Here is a 22,105-nt window from a genome sequence, read left to right as displayed (position 1 = left end):
TTAAAAAGTTTTTAAGGTGCAGTTAGTTCATTCGGTTTGTCCATTGGCCTGGGGGTGGTAGGCTGTAGTAAAATCCAGTTTAACCCCAAATTTGTTGCACAAAGACCGCCAATATTTGGCCGTAAACTTGGTTCCCAATTGGACACAATATGGCAAGGTAGTCCATGTAATCGAAAAATGTGTTTTGTAAACAATTTGGCCAATTCTGGAGCAGAAGGTAGTGTTGGGAGAGCGATAAAGTGGACCATTTTAGAAAAACGGTCAATGACCACCCAAATTACTCGATTACCATTAGAAGCAGGTAATTCCACCACAAAATCTGTGGCAATATGAGTCCAAAGCTCTTTGGGTGCTGGCAGAAGTTGTAATAAGCCCCAAGGACGTCCAACTGGAGTTTTCTGCCGGGCACAGGTTGGGCACAAGTCTACATAGGCTTTCACATCCTGGTACATCTGTGACCACCAATAATATCTTCTGAGGTGTGAGAAAGTTCGAGCTCGGCCTGAGTATCCTGCTACTTTAGAATCATGGCCCCATTTCAACAAGTGTTGTCGTAACCAGGTTGAAATGACAGTCTTCCCTGGGGGAACTACATGGGTAGTGGCCATCAGGATTCGTACTGGGTCAATAATGAACCTCGGTGGGTCTGAAAGATCTTCGGCCTCGGAAGCGCGAGAGAGAGCATCTGCTCTGACACTTTTGGTGGCTGGCCTGTATTTCACCAGGAAATCGAAACGGTTAAAAAATAAGGACCAGCGCACTTGACGGGGGTTTAGACGTTGGGCTTGGCGGAGATGTTCTAGATTCTTATGGTCAGTATAGACCGTAATAGTGTATTGAGCTCCCTCCAACCATTGTCGCCAAGCCTCAAAAGCTAGTTTTATGGCCAGGAGCTCCTTATCTCCAATACCATATCTTTTTTCAGCTGGGGAAAATTTATGAGAAAAATAGTAACAGGGGTGGAAAAACCCCCTTAGTGGAAATTTGACCCAAGATAGCCCCAACAGCAGTGGAAGAGGCATCTACTTCCAAGACAAAAGGACGTTCAGGATCTGGGTGGTAAAGGCAGGTTTCAGAAAGGAAGGCCTTCTTAAGCCTGGTAAAAGCATCCAACGCCTCCACAGACCACTCTCTGGTATTGGCTCCTTTGTGAGTTAGTGCGGTCAATGTAGCAACTAATTGAGAGTAATGAGGAATGAAGTGTCTATAAAAATTGTCAAAACCCAAAAATCGTTGTAGGGAGCGCAGACCGGAAGGCTGGGGCCATTGCCGGATGCAGACCACTTTATTCGGATCCATTTGGAACCTGGTATTGGAGATAAATTATCGTAAAAAAGGCAAGGACTCCGCTTCAAAAATGCATTTTTCCAATTTTACATAGAGCTTGTGGGTTCGCAAGCATTGCAGTACTCGTGCGACATCACCGTGATGAGACTGCAGATCCTGGGAGAATATCAACACATCATCCAGATAGACTACTACTTTATTATATAATAGATCCCGAAAAATTTCATTCATTATGGACTGAAAGACTGCAGGTGCGTTACACAATCCGAAAGGCATTACTAAATATTCAAAATGTCTATCCCAAGTATTAAACGCAGTCTTCCATTCGTCACCCTGCCTGATGCGGACTAAGTTATATACCCTTCGTAGATCAAGTTTTGTAAACACTTGGGCGCCCTGTAACCGGTCCAGTAATTCAGGAATGAGAGGCAATGGGTAGCGATCTTTCCTGGTTATGGCATTTAATCCTCGATAATCTATACAAGGCTGTAGTGTACCATCTTTCTTGGCCATGAAGAAAAAACCAGCTCCAGCTGGTGAAGTAGATGGGTGAATGAATCCCCAGTCTAAATTCTCCTGGATATATTGGGCCATGGCCTGAGTTTCAGGGAGAGATAGCGGATATTCCCTTCCCCGAGAAGGTATGGTCCCAGGAAGCAGGTTGATGGCACAATCAAATTGTATATGTTCAGGAAGAATTTCTGCATTTTCTTTTGAAAATACATCAGCGAAACTGGCATATTGTGAAGGGAGGTCTCCTGAGGTGGTAGCAAGACATAAAGAGGACATGTCATTGGAAGAAGGCATTGCTGTTGACAATGTGAGCTCCATTTGGTTAACTGACGTGTTTCCCAGTTGATCGCAGGGGAATGTTTTTGGAGCCAAGGCATTCCTAAAATGACCGGATGAACGGCTTTGTCAATGACATGAAGAGAAATCTCTTCTATATGTAGTATACCAGTCCTTAGACGCAGTGGAAGAGTAGTCTTAAGGATTCATCCAAGGAGTGGGTCTCCTGATATTGAAAAAAGTATCAAAGGTGTATCTCGCGGCATGGTAGGTAGACCAAGGTGTTTGACCAGATTACTCATAATGAAATTTCCCCCTGCCCCAGAATCCAGAAGAGCCAATGTCGAGAATTCTTGCTGGTTTTGAATTATCGTTACCGGAAGGATGAGCTGGGGAGCAGAGCCGGTACAACCTAGAACCATATCCCCTGTTGGTTCTAGGCTCTGGAGTGTCCCCCTTTCTCGGGACAATTGGCCAAAAATGGTCCTTTGCCAGCACAGTATAAACATAAACCTTGAGTTTGGCGATGTCATCTTTCTTCAGTCGTTAAAGGACTCCTCCCTAGTTGCTTTGGTTCTTCCGGCTGAAGGTTCGTAGCCATTGGTTGAGAACCCATCAGAGGCCAAGAGAAGGAGGGTGCAAGAGTGATTGGTCTACGTGGTCTGCGCAATTCTCTGGCACATTGCTGAAGGTGTCAATCAATTTTGCCTGCTAGATCAATCAAATCATCCAGAGAGTCAGGGAGATCTCGAGCAGCTAACTCATCTTGATGCGGGTGTCTAGTCCTTCCAAAAAAATACTTCATAAACTGTCTTCTCGCCAATTCAGTTCAGTAGCCATTGTCCAAAACTCAATGGCGTAATTGGATAGCGTACGACTACGAATGAATGTCTGACCCGGTGGCCACCAAATGCCCAAGATCATCAAAGGTGCGTTTAAAAACTTGGAGAAAACATTGAAGGTCCTGAAGAATGGGATCTCCTCTTTCCCATAATGGAGATGCCCAGGCCAGAGCCTTGCCATCTAACAAGGACAGTATAAAGGTGGTTTTAACTGTATCTGAAGGAAACTGTGTGGGTTGCAGTGAAAAGTGCATTGAGCATTGGTTAAGAAAACCTCGGCATTGTCCTGGATCATCTGCATACCAGGGAGGGGCCGGTAGCCACACAGGAGAGGTATTGTGTGCCAGAACAGTAGGTGGTCCACTGGAGGGCCCAAAAGCGTCTAGCCGAGAGTTCAGATGTTGCAGAGATGCCGCCAGGGAGTCCAGGCATTGTTGCTGCTGCTGTATCTTTAATGCTAGGCCTGGAATAGCCTGCAGACCAGAGAGGTCCATCGGGTTCATGGCCTTGCAATCTGTTACAATTCAATGAATCGGTGAACCCTTGGGCCGCAATGACAAGGTAGAAAGGCTTACTGTGGTTCTTTGTTGGTGGGAGATGAACCTCAGGGCCGGCAGCCGGAGTTACCAGCAGAGCAGTGGTACAGACAGTCCAGAGTCGAGGCAGGCAGCAAAGAGACAAAGTCCAGTATTTAAAAAGCAGGGTCAGAGGCAGGTGGCAGGCAAGGTAAGGTCCAGTATGCAAAGCAGGGTCAGAGGCAGGCGGCAGGCAAGGCAAAGTCCAGTATCCAAAGCAGGGTCAGAGGCAGGCGGCAGGCAAGGCAGAGTCCAGTATCCAAAGCAGAAATCAACGCAAGGCAAGCAAGGCAGGAGACACACCAAGCTGGACCTATTGCAAGGCACTGGCAATCCTTCAGAAGCCTCCTCATATAGTCCTGGATGAGGAAGTGGTTCCTGGGAGCCTGGAACTACTTCCTGTTGCTGCTCCTATAAGTGGGGGGAGGAGCCAAGCACCTGCGTCAGATTGGGGCTAAGGCTGCCCCTGCAGGAGCCATGCTGCTGGCTCCCTGCTGCCTTAGCCGATGATGAGGACCACGCAGACAGTAACGAAGAGACCCACCTCTGCCACTGCCAGTAGGTGCGGTCAGCCATGGGGGTCGACCTCCGCTGATCGCAACAAAGAGGCACTGCTAAAAACATTTTGCACCATTGTTACAAAGTGCTAGTCATTTATGTCAGTGGCATCTCTAGACAGAAGAACCTTCTAAGTAACAAAAAAACCCTTGCCAATTACAGTCATTTAAGAAAAGTATTGAAGTGCATCAATCAATAAAAATTCTTCTATTTTGGAGTAAGACCAAATCCCAATATAAAACCTGCACTTCAAGTTCTATAAAACCCTGCATTCATAGAAACGTCCCCAACAAAGGGTGCAGAGCAAAATATGGAGACTCCCCCTTACCATTCACCATAAAAAAAAAAAAAAAATCAAATTCTGGTGTCACCTCGTTAACAGCATCACAAACTACCTCCACTACCAGGAGCAAAACTCTTGCAAAAATGTACTTGGAACTTAAAGCAAGCCTGTCATACCATAACACCCATACTTCCAGACTCAAACTGAAACAACCCCTCCTATGAAAAGACAATACTGCAAATATTACAACAAACCCTAAAATATCAATACACCTCCTTTAGGAAAACTGAACAAATCCAGCTGCTGTGGAGCCCTATATAGAAAATACTTGCTAGCAGAATACCTTCCCTAAGTCACATATGCAAAATACAGACAGACCTTTACCAAATACAAAATAAAGAGACCATAAAGTATAACTACAAACATGCAGACAAAAATTGAACTGGAAGCACAGTGCAACAATGGAAAAATAAAAACATTGCATTCCTCATAAAACATCAAACAATACAATCAAGAAATATAAAATACCAATAACAGTAAAGCCATACTAGAAAAAGAATATTTCAGAACACCCGATAATTAAATAATATTTAAAAACTCAAATTATTATTAATTTTTCCAAACACCAAAAAAATATTTCAAAACACCAAACACATCAAAAATTTCCCCATTCTCCATACCTGGGAACTTTTGATTTCTAATCACCCTGTTTACTGTGGATTAGGAAGGGGGCACACAATTTTTCTCCTCTCTCTCATACACACAAATACGTTCATTCTCATTCACACACACATGCTCACATTCATTCTCACTCATACACATTGTCTGTTTCTCACACACACATGCTCCCTCTCATAACCAGTAACCACATGTTCTCACAGTCATGCATGATCTCTCGCATATAAACATGCTCTCACTGACACACACGTGTTGTCTCTCACACGCACTCCCTCTCTATTGGGTCTTCTTCCCTCTTCAGCAGCCAGTGGGATGGATGTGCTGGCAGTCTGTCCAGCCTCTTTCCATTTTCAGTTGCTGGTGGGATAGGTGCACCAGTGGCCCCGCTGTCTCCTTCAGTCTTCTCTGGCTGGGGTGCACTGGCAGCCTATTGGGCCTCTTCTTTGGCAGCGTGGGCTTTCTCTGCTCACTTCCCACGCGCCCCCCCCTCCCCCCCACTTTATGGTCTGGTGGACCCCTAGGAGTCCACAGGCTACAGATTGGGAACCACTGACATTGATAAATAATGCATGCTAAAATGCACAAAAGTAAACACAGACTTAGTGCAAGAAACTAATAATACCTTCATGATCAGTTTTTGCAATGTCTTTGTAAATTAATGAAAAACTCATTTTCATGTCATTAACATGGGACATTAACATGAGCTCATTAATTCATATTAACAGCTAATGCTAATGTACTTTAGTAAATTGACATCAGTGTGACCCAGATCAGTGGTTCTCAACCTTTTTTTGGCCGGGACACACCTGACAGATGGTTCTCACATGCGTGACACACTGAACATGTGACCATCACGGAGCTAAATGTAAACATGCACTCTGCATCCACAGGAATCCCCTCAACCCCCAGCAATGAGTGCAGAGCAGATCTAGGGCATTACCCTGTACAACTCACCATACAAAAAAGATATTCTGGTTCTGATGACATCTCAATAAAAGCAAAACAACAGGCAAAATAGCCTTCCTTATGAAAAGACAGTAATTTACCTCTAATGCATATCCTATTGAGAAAACACAACAAATAAGATTGCTACAAATGCCTACATGTTAGTAAAATACCTCACCTTGGTCATACACCCTTCACCAAGTACAGAAAAACCACAAATTATAAATATGGAGACAGAAACTGGAATGGAAAACCAAAAAAGCTATTCTGCATGCAGTGCGAACCTGGAGAAATGGAAAGAGAAATATGGTGCCTAACAGACTCTCAGGATTTGCAATAATTCACACAAACTAACCCGCACAAAGTTACACCTGTATTATAGAACACACTCAAACAGTAACAACCCTATCTAAGAAATATAACTATTAAACCAGGCCGTAAACACTAATACATTTCCTATTGGGAAAACAGAATAAGCCAAACTCCTATAGAACCCCACACAGAAATAATTGTTTTTATTTCTGTGTCTTTTACCTATTTTCTGTGTCTTTTACCTTCTACCTAGATGTTATTTGGTTTCCCCCTGTTCCATTGTAAACTGGTACGATAAGACCTGGTCTTGAGTATCGGTATAGTAAAAGAAGTTAAATAAATAAATAAAGCTATACTAAAAATGTTACAAAACAGCTGCTGAACAAAATACTATCCAACAATTAAAAACTCATAAAAATTATTAAGACATGTCCAAATATAAATAAAATATTTCAAAACAGCAGACATCGCATAATACCCAATAATTAAAATGGCAGTCAATCAAGAAAAATTTTAAAAAGCCACCTTTACTTACCCTGTCCAGCAACTCTCCTACTCCTTTCCCTTCCAGGCCAATAGCACTCACCAGAAACAGCAAGGGCTGCTGAAGCTCTGTCCTCACAGTCCTCTTCCTTAGCGCCCACAACCATTCACTCACACACACACACCTCCAATTAGACCCCACGACCAGTCTCGGTCTCTCTCACACAAGTCATCTTCCTGACCAGTCTCTCTCTCACATATGCACACTAGTCATCTTCCTGACTAGTCTCTCTCTCAATCACACTCATGGTCTCTTATAGGGATGTGAATCGTTTTTTGACGATTTAAAATATCGTCCGATATATTTTAAATCGTCAAAAATCGTTAGGGCCACGATACAATACCAATTCCCCCGATTTATCGTTAAAAAATCGTAAATCGGGGGAAGGGGGAAGGGGGAGGGCAGGAAAACCGGCACACTAAAACCCCCTAAAACCCACCCCCGACCCTTTAAATTAAACCCCCACCCTCCCGAACCCCCCCAAATGCTTTAAATTACCTGGGGATCCAGCGGTGGTCCAGAACGGCGGCGGTCCGGAACGGCCCCCTCAATTGAATCCTGTTGTCTTCAGCCGGCGCCATTTTGCAAAATGGCCGCCGCAAAATGGCGGCGGCCATAGACAAAAACGATTCGACGCAGGAGGTTGTTCCAGACCCCCGCTGGACTTTTGGCAAGTCTTGTGGGGGTCAGGAGGCCCCCCCAAGCTGGCCAAAAGTTTCTGGGAGTCCAGCGGGGTTCAGGAAGTGATTTCTTGCCGCGAATCGTTTTCCGTACGGAAAATGGCGCCGGCAGGAGATCGACTGCAGGAGGTCATTCAGCGGGGGTTCCAGACCGCCGCTGAACGACCTCCTGCAGTCGATCTGCAGGCTTCCATTCACACCCAAACACACAAGCTCTCATCCAAGCCATTCAGGCTTCCATTCACACCCAAACACACAAGCTCTCATCCAAGCCATTCAGGCTTCCATTCACACCCAAACACACAAGCTCTCATCCAAGCACCCATTCACACCAGCTCTCACCCATGTATCCATTCACACCCACAGACAAAAGCTCTCATCCAGGCTTCCATTCATACCCACACTCATAAGAACTCACCCAAGCACCCATTTATACCAGCTCTCACCCTGGCACCCATTCACAACCACAGACACAAACTCTCATCCATGCATCCATTCACACCCACACACACAAGCTCTCACTTAGGCACCCATTCACACCAGCTCTCACCCTGGCACCCATTCACACCCACACACACAAGCTCTCACCGAGGCACCCACACCCCAGCTCTCACCCAGGCTCTCACCCAGGCTCTCACCCAAGCACCCATTCACACCAGCTCTCACCCAGGCTTCCATTCACACCCAGACACACCAGCTCTCACCCATGTATCCATTCACACAGACACACCAGCTCTCACCCAGGCACCCATTCACACATAGACATACCAGCTCTCACCCAGGCACCCTTTCACACACAGACACACCAGCTCTCACCCAGGCACTCATTCACAACAGACACACCAGCTCTCACCCAGGCACTCATGCACACCCAGACACACCAGTTCTCAGCCAGGCACTCATTCACACACAGACGCACCAGCTCTCACCCAGGCACTCATTCACACCTACACACACCAGTTCTCACCCAGGCTCTCACCCAGGCACCCCCACACACCAGTTCTCACCCAGGCTCTCACCCAAGCACCCATTCACACCAGCTCTCACCCAGGCTTCCATTCACACCCAGACACACCAGCTCTCATCCATGTATCCATTCACACAGACACACCAGCTCTCACCCAGGCACCCATTCACACACAGACACACCAGCTCTCACCCAGGCACCCTTTCACACACAGACACACCAGCTCTCGCCCAGGTACTCATTCACACCCACACATACAAGCTCTCACCCAGGCACTGATTCACACCCACTCACACCAGCTCTCACCCAGGACTCATTCACACACAGACACACCTGCTCTCACCAAAAACGTATTATTTCTTCACTGCAGGGATGGGTTCCAGTTCTGCCGTGGCTTTACTCTGGCGGGCTTTCTTTTTCGCCACCATGGGAATGGGCTCCCGTGATGGCCTCGGTCGGGGTCGGGTTTCCTCTTCGCCGCCACGGGCTGTGGTGGTCTTGCTTCATCGGGGTCGGGTTTCCTCTTTGCCACCATGGAGATGGGCTCCCGTGGTAGCCTCGGTCGGGGTTGGGTTGCCTCTCTGCCACCACGGGCTGTTGCGGCCTTGCTTCGTCGGAGTTCGAAACTGCTATTTCTCCCATCCCACCCCTGGGCTAAGCGATGCCTGCCTCACCTGCCAATCAAAGGCTTCCTCCCTTCTTCCTACTCCCGCTGGTAGGCAGAAGGGAGGAGGTTTCCGATTGGCCTGCGTGGGGGCAGGCAGAATGAAGGAGGCTTCCCATTGGGCAATGGGAGTAGGAAGAAAGGAGGCTTCCAATTGGCCCACGGGGGCTGGAAAAAGTGAGAAGGGAAGTGCAACGGGCAGTGGGACACCGGGAGACGCGACACACCTGCCGGTGTTTGGTGACACACTAGTGTGTCATGACACACCGGTTGAGAAGCGCTGACCCAGATTATAGTATATGTATCTTGGAAAGAAGGAAGAACATCACAGTTCATATGTCTTACTCCAGCTGAGGAACAATTGACCGCACCACAGTTTTATAAGGGAGAACCTTTTTGTTCAGCTTGAAAAAAGAGGAAATCACTGTCAATCCATACAGAAGCTGGCTTCTCCTTGATTGGTCCTGCTTCCTGCCTTCTACCCTCTACCTTCCTACCTCAGGTCCAGTCAGTCTGGGGTCAAGTGACATCACTGGTTGCTAGCTACCTTCAGGCCTGCCACTGAACAACTTCTGCCTGCCAGGACCTTCAACAATATAGCTTCTGCTTCAGTGAGTACTAACCTGTTCAGTCTGTCTCACCTTCAGCTTCAGCGCTCTGTGTCTACATCTGGGACCTGTCCCTGCTACGCCGCACTGCCTATCACCTACTCGAGTGTGAGACTGGTCTCCTCTGATGAGGACCCCTGGACTACTTCTGCTGGGTTACCTTCACTACAGCCCGCTCCCTGGGCAGTACCATCGAGCTGTACAATAAATACAACTTTTCTGTGTCAGCGTGTATAGAGTCTAGCCTAGTACTGCAGTTCCTCATGGGGCTCCTCCCCGTGGGAGTGGGCATCACCGTAGTACCCAAGAATCCACTCCAACACCTCATAACCATAATACCTACCCTCAGCTTGTGAGAAATTGGGAGAGTGTGTGGAATCAGGGAAAGGAGAAGGGCTTTGGGAGGAGTGAACAAGATGATGGATGGAGAGTGATGGCCAAATGTTGAATAGCATATGTTGATGTGTGAAGGGACAGCAAAGAGCCACTGTAACACTGGGTCAAGGGTTAACTATAAAAAATGGAAACATACCATTGAGAAAATCACAGAACCAGCAACACTGAACTAAGCATTTTATTCCTACTTCTCCTCTGTATAGATTGAGGACATAAAAAAGAAAGCCTGGGAGCTGCACCACAAGGAGAGTGAGTGGATGAACCAGCTGTATGCCAGATAGGAGAAGGTCATTGATAAATTCCCTAAAGACCCATTAGAGAGATGTCAACATAGTCTATTTCCTGCTTCCATCACAGACTCCACTATTGCCCTGCCACTCATCAATACCCAGTCTTTGCCAATAGATGGAAGAATCCTTCATGCGAATACACTTCTTTCTTATAAAACCCATAGGTGTCCATCCAGTGGTATAGTAGACTCAGCACAAAACCTCAGGTCATGGCCTACTATGCCATGAAGCACAACTTTTAATGCACTCACGGGACAACTATAGAAACATAGAAATGACGGCAGAAGAAGACCAAACGGTCCATCCAGTCTGCCCAGCAAGCTTTCACTTTTTTTTTTTTTAATTTTTTTCCCCATACTTATCTTTTTCTCTTGTCCCTTGTAAGTGACTTTTTGTTCTATTTCCCTTCCACCCCGCCATTCCTTCCACCCCCACCATCGATCTATTTCCCTTCCACCCCCGCCATCGATATAGTTAGCAGTGTTGGAGCTGCATCTAAGTGAATTATCAATGCTGGAGCTGCATCTAAGTGAAGTATTTAGCTAATTGTTTAGGGGTAGTAACCGCCGTCATAGCAAGCTACTCCCACGCATGTTTATCCAGCTTGTGCAACTCAGTCCTTGTTGGTTGTTGTTCGAATATAAATCATCTTTTCATCATTCCCCCTGCCGTTGAAGCAGAGAACTATGCTGGATATCATTGAAAGTGAAGTATCAGGCTAATTTGGTTTGGGGTAGTAACTGCCGTATCAAGCAAGCTACTCCCCTGCTTTTTTGTGGATGCAAATCCTTTTTTTCCCATTTCCTCTTGCCGTTGAAGCATAGAGCAATGTTGGAGTCGCATTAACCGTGTGTATGTGTATTTAATTAGGATATTAATCTCCAGGTTGTAGCCGTCATTCCCGCAAGCCACCCCCATGCCTCTTCACTTCATTCACATCCTCTATATTTTATAGTTCCACAGTGTTTATCCCACGCCTCTTTGAAATCCTTCACAGTTTTGGTCTTTACCACTTCCTCCGGAAGGGCGTTCCAGGCATCCACCACCCTCTCCGTGAAGAAATACTTCCTGACATAGGTTCTGAGTCTTCCTCCCTGGAGTTTTAAATCCTGACCCCTGGTTATGCTGATGTTTTTGCAACGGAAGAGGTTTGTCGTTGTCTTTGGATCATTAAAACCTTTCAAGTATCTGAAAGTCTTTATCATATCACCTCTGCTCCTCCTTTCCTCCAGGGTGTACATATTTAGATTCTTCAATCTCTCCTAATAAGTCATTCGATGAAGACCCTCCACCTTTTTTGGTCGCCCTTCTCTGGGCTGCCTCCATTCTGTCTCTGTCCCTTCGGAGATACGGTCTCCAGAACTGAACACAGTACTCCAGGTGAGGCCTCACCAAGGACCTGTACAAGGGGATAATCACATGCCTTTTCTTACTCGATATTCCTCTCTCTATGCAGCACAGCATTCTTCTGGCTTTAGCTATCTCCTTGTCACATTGTTTCGCTGACTTCAGATCATTAGACACTATCACCCCCATGTCTCTCTCCTGTTCCGTGCACATCAGCCCTTCTCCCCCATCGAATACAGTTCTTTCGGATTTCCACACCCCATATGCATGACTCTGCACTTCTTGACGTTGAATTTCAGCTGCCATATCTTTGACCACTCTTCCAGTTTCCTTAGATCCCGTCTCATTCTCTCCACTCCTTCCAGTGTGTCCACTCTGTTGCAGATCTTAGTGTTATCCGCAAAAAGACAAGCCTTACCTTCTATCCCATCCGCAATGTCGCTCACAAAGATATTGAACAGGACCGGTCCCAACACCAATCCCTGCGGCACTCCACTCAACACAGCTCTCTCTTCAGAGTAAGTTCCATTCACCACTACACATTGTCTTCTGTCTGTCAACCAGTTTGTATTCCAGGCCACCATCTTGGCACTCACTCCTAAGTTTCTCATTTTATTCACCAGTCTCCTGTGTGGGACCATGTCAAAAGCTTTGCTCAAGTCCAAGTAGATGACAGTGAGTGCTCTTCCTCAATCAAATTCCTTGGTTACCCAGTCGAAAAAGTCAATCAGATTTGTCTGACAGGATCTTCCCCTGGTGAATCCATGCTGCCTCTGGACCAGCAATTCTCCCGACTGTAGATAGTTCACTATTCTTTCTTTCAACAGCGACTCCATTACTTTTCCCACCACAGAGGTGAGGCTAACCGGTCTGTAGTTACCAGCCTCTTCTCTGTTCCCACTCTTGTGAAGCAGGACCATCACCGCTCTTCTCCAATCACTCGGCACCACTCCCGTTTCTAGGGTTTTATTGAACAGGTCACACAGCGGACCTGCCAGCACATCTCTGCGCTCCCTCAGTATCCTGGGATGAACCTCATCAGGCCCCATGGCTTTGTCCACTTTCAGTTTCCCCAGCTCTTCCCATAGATTCTCTACTGTAAATGGAGTTTCATCTACTTCATTTCCCTCCAATTTCTTGTTAACTAGTGACAGTCCTTCTCCGGGGTGCTCTTTAGTGAACACAGAACTGAAGTATTCGTTTAATATTTCTGCCATTTCTTCGTCTCTCTCCACACATTGATCCTTTTCACCTTTCAATTTCACTATACCACTTTGAACTTTTCTCCTTTCACTGATGTATCTGAAAAATGGTTTTGTCACCTCTCTTTATCTCTTTGGCAATCATTTCTTATGCTTGACTTTTTGCCGTCTTGATTGTTTTCTTTGTCTCCTTCAGTTCCACCAGATATTCTTTTTTGTATTCCTCCCTTTGGGAGCCTTTATATTTCTTGATCGCTGTTCTTTTAGCCTTTATTTTGTCAGCCACCTCCTTTGAGAACCAGATAGATTTCATTCTTCTTTTGCTTTTCTTTACTTTTCTTTTCTAACATATAGATTAGTTGCCATGGTAAGAAGTAAGTAGGGTGTTAGAAACTACTCCAAATATACTTTCCAGGGAATGTCTATACCTCCCTTCCACAAAGACCCTTTGTCTTGTGGCAGCATTATGGACATTTATGGCTTGAAATCCAAGGCATACTCCAACACATACCACTCAGCCATTGGGCTGCCTCAAAGCCCTTATCACTAGGTAGACACCATGCTGTAAAGGACTGCTATACAAAAGCCAATACATCTCAAGGAACCCCCTAAAGCAGATGAGGTCCCATAAATGGAATGCTCTCTAACAGTTTGTTATTGCAATGCACATCATACCCCTGTGCAGTGCACATCATACCCCTGTGCATGTGTTATGTTTCGGGACCGCTAGGAGAGCGATCCCATTTGAGGAAATTGTGTGCCCATGGGCCTTGGCATGACCCCAGACGAATCCAAGACAGCACTGAGGGTTGGCGAGGCATGTCCCAGCATGGGTGAAGAAAAAGTCTAACCCTCTGCCAGACCTGCATGCTTCTGGAAGCCAACAACACTATGTTGGTATTTGAACAGTCCTCCGACTGTTTCCAGTCCTTTCGGACCTGCCGCTGGGTATCGGCAAGAAGCAGCAGGCCGGACTGAGGATGAGGGCAGATGGAAGCCTTGTGACACAGAAGACTCAAGACATGGACAAGAAGACTCTGGAAGTGGATGAGGATCTTGGAAGACTCTCGACGAGACAAGGAGCTTGGAAGACTCTTGGACGAGATGAGAAGCTGGGAAGGTTCAGACATTGGCACTGTCTCTCAGGGCGCCCTACACAGCCCTCCTACACGGGCGGACCCAATGGGATGGTCGCGGACCACCCTATCCCACTGTGCGCCCTACACAACCTAAGGAGGCTGGTTATGGACCACGAGGAGAGCGGGACAAGTGCCAGAAGGGAATCCAGCTGAGACGAGACTCCAATGACGAGGCAAGGTGTCATATGGAGAACCAGAGAAGCTGGAAGGTTAGGAGGACTCGAAATGAGCGAAGGAGGGTGAAACCTCGGAAACATCAGGAAGTGGAACATCAGGAAGTGGAACATCAGGAAACCTGGACTAGGAACCTCAAGACATGAAGATATGGAACATCAAGAAACCACGGACACAGGAAGTAGATGAGACATAGAGCTCCAACGAAGAACGAAGACCTGACGGAGCTCTGGAAGATGAGACTTCCAGGAGCAAGTAACTCCAATGCAAGGCAAGGCAGAAGTGTTGGAAAAGCCCTTTTATAGGACTGAGACAGGAAACAGTCATCAGGTGGGGCCCAGGGCATATCCGGCCGTGGGCCCTTTAAATCTTGTGAAGAGGCACAGCCCGCGCCTTAGGAACAGGAAGCAGGAAGTTGTGCAGGAACATGGCCAGTGGCCATGCTGCTGCTAACGCCGAAAAGGAGGGCGGGGCCGAGGAACAGGCCCAGCGTTGTCGGCAGCTCTCAAACCACAGAGGGCAGATTGAGGAACGGCTCCAGCCGCAAGAAAGACCGGAGATTGTGGCCTCCAAGCAGAGAGAAGGTAAGAGGCTGCCCATGAGGGCAGAATCACAACAGCATGTCACATACTTTTGTCTCTGTTCACAGAAACCACCAGCTCAGAAGGGGAGAGGGAGGAAAAGCACTTGGTCCCTCCTACTGGGGTAGCAGCTGTGCCAGCTGCAGGTAGCCAACAGTCACCACCACCACCACCACCACCACACTGCAATGGCACAGAAGCCATCCCTCCTCAAAATGGCATCCCTAGGCCTCAACCTGAAGAAGCTCACTTTCCTCTCTCCTCCCCATATTTGGCCTCCTTCTCTTTGTTGCCTTGGGACCTCCGGACCCAGGTCCTGAGGGTATCCAGCCATTGCTATGTGAGGGAGGTGAGAAGCTCGCAGAGCATCTTCCCCGGATTCAAGCCAATACCCCATGGCTGCAGAAACAGGCTCTATGGCTGGAGCACCAGCTTCAAGACCAGAGACCCAGGTGCTAGTGGCTACAGGGTCCGCAGTTCACAGGATGGGGGAGAATGTCCATGAGCTGCATACTGATTTCAGGAGGCTGGTGAATGTGTTGGAGCATCTCACCCAGGATCAAAAGAGCTTAACGACTACTCTTGAGCCAGTGGGCATGAAGTTACCACCATAGTCCCCATCCTCTTGACCTATCAGGACCTGTCCTCTGGAGGTTCTTGGGCCCTTTATTTTATGAAAATAATTTTCTCCTTAGTTGTTTCCACCTCTACCCCTCTTTTGTTTTTATATTATAAAAGCTTTTTTAACATTTTTTATAAAAGTTAATTTAAAATTTAACTTTTATGTGTGTCTTCTTCTTATGCATGCTATCTGTCAGAATCTAGCCCTTTGCAGGACAGCCTACTGCACTCACTCTCATACCTACATACTGGCCTGCATGAAGGTAGACATGCTGCTCTTTCCTCTAAACTCTACCTGCCACTCATCCTCCCTTACAGTTGGCTCAGTTTAGCTCTTGTTTAATTGGGTCACCATTCTATACCTAACTCCTCTGAATGTCCTTACTGTAATGGGCAAAACACATCAAAGATGTAAGTCTTCACTTAGGTCTTACCTCTTCAAAGTGCTATGATGTGAGTGTGGCCCAGCCACAAACAAGGGTTTAGCCTATAGAGGGAGCTATCTTGTCTACTTCACCACTTCTAGCATCATACAATGGGGAGAAATTGAATTGACATTTAGTGTCTCTTTCACCAGCAGGAAGCCTTTCAGCAGAAAAGAGGTGTCATATAAATGGGCAAATAGGAGATTCTTTCAACAGAAGCTATCTGCACAATTTCTAATCATATATCTCTATCTCCCAAAAGCCATCCATCCATTGCTCCTACCATGTGACAGGGGCCGACCAATGGCACCGGTAGCCCCTGTCACATGGTAAGGGCAAAGGGCCACCGCGCCATTTTGTTTGCTGGCAGCCAACAGCCTGAGAGCAGGAGATCGCTCCCGGGACCCCCGCTGGACCACCAGGGACCTTAGGCAGGTTTTGGGGGGGGGGGTTGTAATTAACTAAATTTTAAGGGTTGGGGTGGGTTTGGGGTTTGTTTTTTTTAAATAAATGTGCCCCTCCCCCCTGCACTAACCCGAACGATGAATTTTCCCTGAAGTTCGTGGAAAATCCATCTCTGGATTTGGGTCCTCCAACCCTTGCCAAATTGGACTATTTCTTTGAAATTTTTCAATTTGGCAAAAATGATTGCACAATGCACATATCCCTAGTTCTCACCTTCTCTCTATTTACACCGGTTCTCCTTTCCGCTACGGAGCAGCTAACCTCCACAAGGCTTTCAGCTTCCAGCTGGAATTCCCTTTATCTAATGCCTAAACTTGTATCTCCGGAAGCCCCACATGCCAATGAAGGTCAGCCTATCAGTACAGAAGTTGCCCTTGGGTCCCTGTCTTCTGAAAGACATGTAGGCAAAATGAGTATTTAAAGGCTTTCTCATTAAAGCTTCCAGCTGTGAGCTATCGGGGACTTCTAGATGTTACCTTTACATCTTCCCTTTACCTACCTGCAACCCTTATAATGGAGAAAGACCCACACAAAGCAACCCTTCAGTTAGAGTTAAATCACCTGAAGCTGGGTCTGAACTGTCAGTTCCCTCAGCTGCTTCCCATCCAGTCATAAATAACACTAAATGAAGTATGTATGTAGGGTAGATACAGAAAGTGGAACCTCTCTAGAAACAAACACTCAGAAGTCTTCAAATACATGGGGCCCAATCAGTAACAAAGAAGATTGTTTAGTGGTGATTGAAGGGCCCCATCCTCTCTGATTAAATATCTTTTTATAGAGGTGAAGAGTGGAGGCCAATTAAAGATAGGAAAAGGCTTCAGATCATTGACACCTGCCTTGATTTCCTTACATTCAATATTTAGCTTATTGGCCAACTCTACACACAGATTAGGGAAAAATAATATAAATGTATGTATGACAGGTTCCACAGCAAAATATGCTATCAGTTTTATAATAGAACATGCACAAAGTTTTATGTGCATAAAACCTGCCCCTTTATACATGTATTTATTTTGCCTTTTAAGTGTGAATGAGGGTATATAAGTGTAACCCCACCCCGGTGTGCCGGTCTAGCACGGGTGAGGCCACAAAATTATTTGTACTCTTTGGGGCAGGAACCCTGACTGGCTCTTGTACCTCCTTTACTTCCCAAGGTGTGGATTCGCTGGACTGGGTGAGGAAAGGAGTACTTTCAGGTCCCAATGTGACAGGGGTGGTTTCCTTACACATTCCCTTGTGTTTCTCCTGGAGAGGAAGTTGGTCCCTGATGTGGGTGGAGTGAGTGCAGAAATAAATACTCAGGAACCTCTTGGTTAGCATCCAAAATAAAAGTCTTTACTGTTAAGCACTGATAGTGAATGTCACAAACTCAAACTGCGGCACCAGAGAAATCTCTTCTCTAGATCTTACAGTCTCTTCCCTCTATCCATGCAGGACTCACTTATATCAGAGCAAGGGAAAAGTGCACTCTCTTGGATTAAAAGAAGTGAAGCTCCCAGAGGGGCAGGGTCTTTAGGATGGTCAAAACCCCTTCCAAGCTGATAAAAATAGCAAAGTCTAAGGCACAGAGAGTAAATCCTCTCTTTCTCTCCCTAGGGGGCTGAAAAACAGATGGGTGCCCCCAGTGATGTTATTTTCCTTTACTCACAGTTAGCAGATCTTCAGGATCTCCTTGATCTTACACAGTCTTTTTAATACTCTCTCAGGATCTCAATGGAAGGGACCCTCTTTGAAACAAGCAGTTCTCTTGCTTCTAGCAGGAAGGAAGGAGCAGTCAAAAATCTTCCTCCTGGATCTTCTAAATCAAAAACTCCCCCAAAACTGATATTAACATCAGGGATGTTCCTTGCAGCGGGTCACTGTCACTAGAGATGTGAATCGGAACCGGAATCGGTTCTGATTCCGGTTCCGATTCACGTCGTGAATTTTTTTTCGTGCGGCCCGATCGGGTTTTTTTTTATTGGCTGTGCCAGAGCCGATAAACAAAAAACCCACTCTGACCCTTTGAAACAGCTCCCGGACCCCCCGCTGGACCACCAGGGAGTTTTGGTAAGTCTTGGGGGGGGGGTCAGGAGGGTGGGGGTTATAGTTAATTCAATTTTAGCCGGGAAACAAATAAGAATGAACGCATGAATGTATCAGGGGCCCCCCTTGCCGAATGCCTCTCTTTTGATTTGTAGCTCTAGCTATATTTTATTATTTCATTGCTTCAATACCCCTTGCTGTGCAATTGATTACACACCACACCCACAAATTTGCTTGGTACAGCCCTGTATTTCTCTTAAAACACACACAAAGAAATAACATAATAACTAGCAAAGATAATACCAAGAACACACAAGATGCACACAGCAGCAAAAATAAATCACTATCTAATGAGAGTAAAATCTCTGTGGGATAGGTTAAACTGCAGTACTCAGGTACTACAATTCAGTAAATCCCAAATATTTTGTACCCATAATAAAACATTACTTCCAGTTCTGTTTTAGAGTAACATACTAAATAGACCTCTAAGGTGTCTACTATTGAAAATCAGTGCTAAGTTCCAAACTTGTTTCCTCTTCTGAACTCTGCCCCTGTAGCTATCCTCTTTTTTGAGCACCTAAATTTAGGTGCTCAGCCCTTGTTATATCCCAAAGTTAGGCATCTAAACTCTTTGACTAGGCCTCACCATGTGTTAACATGTGGAAAGTTCCAGTAATGGGAAGCTCCACAGGGGTAGTGTTTACAATGAGTGATAATTATTTATTTTTTTTTATTTATTTAAGTTTTTTATATACCAACATTCAAGACAAAAGTCCCATCATGCTGGTTCACATGAAACAGGAGTGCAAAATAAACTTAAACTTGAACAATAGTGCGGAAAAGCAGTTACATGTAACAAGGAAAAATAGAACTTGGAGTGAGAAGGAAAAAGGAAAGGAAAAATAGAACTTGGAGTGAGAAGGAAAAAGAACTTGGAGTGAGAAGGAAAGGAAAAATAGAACTTGGAGTGAGAAGGAAAAATAGAACTTGGAGTGAGAAGGAAAGGAAAAATAGAACTTGTAGTGTCCATTCCCCACAAGGTGGGTTACGTATCCAAAATCTATAAAGGTTAAATCTATAAAATCAACTAGTAACAGAGGGAGTAATTGATGAAGGGAGCAAGGAAGAGGCAGCAAAGACTCTAGTTCCAGTTTCAGGAAGGGAAAGGGGTATATGCCTTTCTTTTCCATTGGGAGATGTGCTACTCTGCCAATCCACTTAAGTTGCTTAAAAAACTGTAAAGTGTTTTGTTTGATTTTTGCAGCTCTGAAGAATTATTGCCTGTATCTTTTGTATACTGATTTTATTTGAACTCAGAATTATTTTTTTTTGGAACAACACCCATTGTATGGAGGATACACATAAGAACATAAGATATGCCATACTAGGTCAGACCAAGGGTCTATCAAGCCCAGTATCCGGTTTCCAACAGTGGCCAATCCAAGTTACAAGAACATGCACTTGTCCATGTTAAATTTCATCTGCCATTTGGAAGCCCAATCTACCAGTCTTGCAAGGTCCTCTTGCAATTCAGTACAATCTGCTTGATATTTAACTATTCTGTATAATTTTGTGTCATCCATAAATGTGATCCCCTCACTCATCGTACCCCTTTCCAGATCACTTATAAATATATTAAAAAGCACAGGTCCAAGTATAGATCCCTGAGGCACTCCACTGTTTACCCTTTTCCACTGTGAAAACTGACCATTTAATCCTACCCTCTCTTCAATGAGACAATGTGAATTTGATCCCATTAGGCCATGCAGCTCTTTGCCAATCCCCTACTAGAAGAATCTTGAACCCAGGACTGCAACGACTTGGCTAACGCTCTGCAGTACCCAAAGGTGACCCTTTGCCTGTACCAGGAAGGTCTCTGAACAAAGAGGGTTACAACTAAAATATCAATTATCTACAAAACAGTTTATAAGCAAGAACAGAAAGTAGCAAACGGTATCCAAAGCAAAGAATAGTATAATTAGATGCTGTCATTCCTGAGAGATTTCTCCAGCTCTTTAAAAAGCTTTTTTGGAAGCAATTGCAAGTGCCTCTCCCATGTATAGTATTTGAAGATTGTTTTATGACTGCTCACAATGAAGGATGCCAACACGAAACCACGTTAAGTGTTCATATCACCAATAAAACAAACAAGGACATAAAAGAGGGTGGTTCCTGGAGGACCATTTTGTGTCACTGAACAGTATTATTTTATTAGCTGCTATTTATATATAGTATGCAGTTGGTCTCTGAGTCATAAGGACTGTTATTCCATTTGGAAGAAAACATTGGTATCTTGATGATAATTAATGTACTTCAAGTATTATTTAGGAAACTCTACTGCTAATAATCAAACTAGAGAGAGAAGATGTCACCTGGAAAGAGACAGAGACAGATAACTTATGCAAGTCTGGGAAAACATCATATTGGAACAGAGGGCCCATGTGCTTCTGAAAGCCCATATTCAACATCTTTTGATGCTGATCCAATAAAAGATATCAGCCAGATATACAACAGAAAAGAAAGTTCTTTCACCAAATTTGAGTACAAATACAGAAATAAAAAATTGCAACATAATTTTTCTCTCTTGGCATCAGATTCTAAACAGGTATTAACCAATATAATCACCCTAAACAATGATCATTAATAAATCATTGAAAACTGTGAAATGAAGGAAGTATCCTAAATTCCTAAATGTAAGAACCTCTAAAAGACAGGAAATAGAGAGTAGGATTAAATGGACAATTTTCTCAGTGGAAGTGCCTCAGGGATCTGTATTGGGACCCTTACTTTTCAATATATTTATAAATGATCTGGAAAGAAATACGAAGAGTGAGGTAATCAAATATGCAGATGATACAAAATTGTTCAGAGTAGTTAAAGCACAAGCAGATTGTGATAAATTGCAGGAAGATCTTGTGAGACTAGAAAATTGGGCATCAAAATGGCAGATGAAATTTAATATGGATAAGTGCAAGGTGATGCATATGGGGAAAAATAACCCATGCTATAGTTACATAATGTTAGGCTCCATATTAGGTGCTACCACCCAAGAAAGAGATCTAGGCATCATAGTGAATAACACATTGAAATCGTCGGTTTAGTGTGCTGCGGCAGTCAAAAAAGCAAACAGAATGTTGGGAATTATTAGAAAGGAATGGTGAATAAAACGGAAAATGTCATAATGCCTCTGTATTGCTCCATGGTGAGACCGCACCTTGAATACTGTGTACAATTCTGGTCGCCACATCTCAAAAAAGATATAATTGCGAAGGAGAAGGTACAGAGAAGTAGAGATGTGTATCGTGTGATCGATCGTCTTAACGATCGATTTCGGCTGCGGGGGGGAGGGAATCGAATCGTCGCGGTTTTGTTTTTTTAAATATCGTGTAAATCGTAAATCGGGGAGGGAGGGCAAAGGTAGCGCCGGTGCCATTTTGGTTCCTATCCCCCGACGTCACGAGCGTAGGAGATCGCTCCCGGACCCCCATATGGCCATATTGCCGTACAGCAAAATGGCGCCGGCCGTACGGCAATACGATTCGAATGCAGGAGGTCGTAGGGCACACAGTGAACATAAAAAGGAAAAATCGTACTCAAAGGGGAAACCAAACAAGAGGCAAGAAGGGTGGAAAACCTCTCCTCAGACAACAAAAGGGATATGACCCATTTTGTGTCATATAGAGCAAGTGGTGTCTTTCACCTTGA

The sequence above is a fragment of the Rhinatrema bivittatum genome, chromosome 2, assembly GCF_901001135.1.
Source record: "Rhinatrema bivittatum chromosome 2, aRhiBiv1.1, whole genome shotgun sequence".
NCBI classification, from domain to species: domain Eukaryota; kingdom Metazoa; phylum Chordata; class Amphibia; order Gymnophiona; family Rhinatrematidae; genus Rhinatrema; species Rhinatrema bivittatum.
This window is presented reverse-complemented; position numbering follows the sequence as displayed.